Below are 6000 nucleotides of genomic sequence, written 5' to 3'. Positions count from 1 at the left end.
ATCAACAACCACCACTATATACACCCTCATATCAACAACCACCTCTCTACCCTCATTATCAACAACCACCACTATATACTATATACACCTCTACCCTCATTATCAACAACCACCACTATATATATACACCTCTACCCTCATTATCAACAACCACCACTATATACACTATATACACCTCTACCCTCATTATCAACAACCACCACTATATACACCTCTACCCTCATTATCACCACAACCACTCTACCCTCATTATCAACAACCACCACTATATACACCTCTACCCTCATTATCAACAACCACCACTATATACACACCCTCATTATCAACAACCACCACTATATACACTATATACACCTCTACCCTCATTATCAACAACCACCACTATATACACCTCTACCCTCATTATCAACAACCACCACTATATACACACTATATACACCTCTACCCTCATTATCAACACCACCACCACTATATACACTATATACACCTCTACCCTCATTATCAACAACCACCACTATATACACTATATACACCTCTACCCTCATTATCAACAACCACCACTATATACACTATATACACCTCTACCCTCATTATCAACAACCACCACTATATACACCTCTACCCTCATTATCAACAACCACCACTATATACACCTCTACCCTCATTATCAACAACAACCACCACTATATACACTATATACACCTCTACCCTCATTATCAACAACCACCACTATACCTCTACCACTATATACACCTCTACCCTCATTATCAACAACCACCACTATATACACTATATACACCTCTACCCTCATTATCAACAACCACCACTATATACACTATATCTACCCTCATTATCAACAACCACCACTATATACACCTCTACCCTCATTATCAACAACCACCACTATATACACTATATACACCTCTACCCTCATTATCAACAACAACCACCACTATATACACCTCTACCCTCATTATCAACAACCACCACTATATACACTATATACACCTCTACCCTCATTATCAACAACCACCACTATATACACCTCTACCCTCATTATCAACAACCACCACTATATACACTATATACACCTCTACCCTCATTATCAACAACCACCACTATATACACTATATACACCTCTACCCTCATTATCAACAACCACCACTATATACACTATATACACTACCTCTCAACAACCACCCTCATTATCAACAACCACCACTATATACACTATATACACCTCTACCCTCATTATCAACAACCACCACTATATACACTATATACACCTCTACCCTCATTATCAACAACCACCACTATATACACTATATACACCTCTACCCTCATTATCAACAACCACCACTATATACACTATATACACCTCTACCCTCATTATCAACAACCACCACTATATACACTATATACACCTCTACCCTCATTATCAACAACCACCACTATATACACCTCTACCCTCATTATCAACAACCACCACTATATACACTATATACACCTCTACCCATTATCAACAACCACCATATATCAACAACCACCAACACCATATACACTATATACACCTCTACCCTCATTATCAACAACCACCACTATATACACTATATCAACAACACACTCTACCCTCATTATCAACAACCACCACTATATACACTATATACACCTCTACCCTCATTATCAACAACCACCACTATATACACTATATCTACCCTCATTATCAACAACCACCACTATATACACCTCTACCCTCATTATCAACAACCACCACTATATACACCTCTACCCTCATTATCAACAACCACTATATACACTATATACACCTCTACACTCTACCCTCATTATCAACAACCCCTATATACACCTCTACCCTCATTATCAACAACCAACCACCACTATATACACTATATACACCTCTACCCTCATTATCAACAACCACCACTATATACACTATATACACCTCTACCCTCATTATCAACAACCACCACTATATACACTATATACACCTCTACCCTCATTATCAACAACCACCACTCACTATATCAACAACCACCACTATATACACCTCTACCCTCATTATCAACAACCACCACTATATACACACCCTCATTATCAACAACCACCACTATATACCTCCCTCATTATCAACAACCACCACTATATACACTATATACACCTCTACCCTCATTATCAACAACCACCACTATATACACTATATACACCTCTACCCTCATTATCAACAACCACCACCACTATATACACCTCTACCCTCATTATCAACAACCACCACTATCACTCATTATCAACAACCACCACTATATACACTATATACACCTCTACCCTCATTATCAACAACCACCACTATATACACTATATACACCTCTACCCTCATATATCAACAACCACCACTATATACACTATATACACCTCTACCCTCATTATCAACAACCACCACTATATACACTATACACCTCTACCCTCATTATCAACAACCACCACTATATACACTATATACACCTCTACCCTCATTATCAACAACCACCACTATATACACTATATACACCTCTACCCTCATTATCAACAACCACCACTATATACACCTCTACCCTCATTATCAACAACCACCACTATATACACCTCTACACCCTCATTATCAACAACCACCACTATATACACTATATACACCTCTACCCTCATTATCAACAACCACCACTATATACACTATATACACCTCTACCTCATTATCAACAACCACCACTATATACACATTATCAACAACCACTCTATATACACCTCTACCCTCATTACAACCACCACTATATACACACCTCTACCCTCATTATCAACAACCACCACTATATACACTACCCTCATTATATATACACCTCAACAACCACCACTATACCCTCATTATCAACAACCACCACTATATACACTATATACACCTCTACCCTCATTATCAACAACCACCACTATATACACTATATACACCTCTACCCTCATTATCAACAAACCACCACTATATACACCTCTACCCTCATTATCAACAACCACCACTATATACACCTCATTATCAACAACCCTCATTATCACCTCTACCCTCATTAACCACCACTATATACACTATATACACCTCTACCCTCATTATCAACAACCACCACTATATACACCTCTACCCTCATTATCAACAACCACCACTATATACACTATATACACCTCTACCCTCATTATCAACAACCACCACTATATACACTATATACACCTCTACCCTCATTATCAACAACCACCACTATATACACACCCTCATTATCAACAACCACCACTATATACACTATATACACCTCTACCCTCATTATCAACAAACCACCACTATATACACCTCACTACCCTCATTATCAACAAACCACCACTATATACACCTCTACCCTCATTATCAACATTAACCACCACTATATACACTATATACACCTCTACCCTCATTATCAACAACCACCACTATATACACTATATACACCTCTACCCTCATTATCAACAACCATTATACACATACACCTCTACCTCCCTCATTATCAACAACCACCACTATATACACTATATACACCTCTACCCTCATTATCAACAACCACCACTATATACACTATATACACTCTACCCTCATTATCAACAACCACCACTATATACACCTCTACCCTCATTATCAACAACCACCACTATATACACTATATACACCTCTACCCTCATTATCAACAACCACCACCACATTATACAACCACCACTATACACTCTACCCTCATTATCAACAACCACCACTATATACACCTCTACCCTCATTATCAACAACCACCACTATATACACCTCTACCCTCATTATCAACAACCACCACTATATACACCACCTCTACCCTCATTATCAACAACCACCACCACCTCTACCCTCATTATCAACAACCACCACTATATACACCTCTACCCTCATTATCAACAACCACCACTATATACACTATATCAACAACACACTATATCACCCTCATTATCAACAACCACCACTATATACACTATATACACCTCTACCCTCATTATCAACAACCACCACTATATATACACCTCTACCCTCATTATCAACAACCACCACTATATACACTATATACACCTCTACCCTCATTATCAACAAACCACCACTATATACACCTCTACCCTCATTATCAACAACCACCACTATATACACCTCTACCCTCATTATCAACAACCACCACTATATACACTATATACACACTATATACACCTCTACCCTCATTATCAACAACCACCACTATATACACTATATACACCTCTACCCTCATTATCAACAACCACCACTATATACACCTCTACCCTCATTATCAACAACCACCACTATATACACTATATACACCTCTACCCTCATTATCAACAACCACCACTATATACACTATATACACCTCTACCCTCATTATCAACAACCACCACTATATCAACAACCACCACTATATACACCTCTACCCTCATTATCAACAACCACCACTATATACACTATATACACCTCTACCCTCAATATCAACAACCTACACTACCCTCATTATCAACAACCACCACTATATACACTATACTCTACCCTCATTATCAACAAACCACCACTATATACACCTCTACCCTCATTATCAACAACCACCACTATATACACTATATACACCTCTACCCTCATTATCAACAACCACCACTATATACACTATATACACCTCTACCCTCATTATCAACAACCACCACTATATACACTATATACACCTCTCAACAACCACCACCACTCATTATCAACAACCACCACTATATACACTATATACACTATACACCTCCCTCATTATCAACAACCACCACTATATACTATATACACCTCTACCCTCATTATCAACAACCACCACTATATACACTATATACACCTCTACCCTCATTATCAACAACCACCACTATATACACTATATACACCTCTACCCTCATTATCAACAACCACCACTATATACACTATATCAACAACCACCACTACCCTCATTATCAACAACCACCACTATATACACTATATACACCTCTACCCTCATTATCAACCAACCACCACTATATACACCTCTACCCTCATTATCAACAACCACCACTATATACACTATATACACCTCTACCCTCATTATCAACAACCACCACTATATACACTATATACACTCTACCCTCATTATCAACAACCACCACTATATATACACCTCTACCCTCATTATCAACAACCACCACTATATACACTATATACACCTCTACCCTCATTATCAACAACCACCACTATATACACTATATACACCTCTACCCTCATTATCAACAACCACCCACTATATACACCTCTACCCTCATTATCAACAACCACCACTATATACACTATATACACCTCTCAACAACCACCCTCATTATCAACAACCACCACTATATACACTATATACACCTCTACCCTCATTATCAACAACCACCACTATATACACTATATACACCTCTACCCTCATTATCAACAACCACCACTATATACACCTCTACCCTCATTATCAACAACCACCACTATATACACTATATACCTCTACCTCTACCCTCATTATCAACAACCACCACTATATACACTATATACACCTCTACCCTCATTATCAACAACCACCACTATATACACACTATATACACCTCTACCCTCATTATCAACAAACCACTATATACACTATATACACCTCTACCCTCATTATCAACAACCACCACTATATACACTATATATATACACCTCTACCCTCATTATCAACAACCACCACTATATACACTATATACACCTCTACCCTCATTATCAACAACCACCACTATATACACTATATACACCTCTACCCTCATTATCAACAACCACCACTATATACCTATATCATTATCATTATCAACAACCACCACTATATACACTATATACTCTACCCT

At 38.0% G+C, this 6000-nt stretch overlaps 1 protein-coding gene across 1 annotated transcript in view; it reads left to right on the top strand.

The window, feature by feature from the left end:
* The window catches only part of LOC135561970 (amyloid beta precursor protein binding family B member 2-like), a 117829-nt gene that overhangs the window by 90122 nt on the left and 21707 nt on the right, over positions 1-6000 (top strand). The gene's annotated exons all lie outside the window — the stretch shown is intronic.

The sequence above is a fragment of the Oncorhynchus nerka genome, linkage group LG18, assembly GCF_034236695.1.
Source record: "Oncorhynchus nerka isolate Pitt River linkage group LG18, Oner_Uvic_2.0, whole genome shotgun sequence".
NCBI classification, from domain to species: Eukaryota; Metazoa; Chordata; class Actinopteri; order Salmoniformes; family Salmonidae; genus Oncorhynchus; species Oncorhynchus nerka.
The sequence above is the reverse complement of the archived record's forward strand: the minus strand, read 5'-3'. Positions and strand labels throughout refer to the sequence as shown.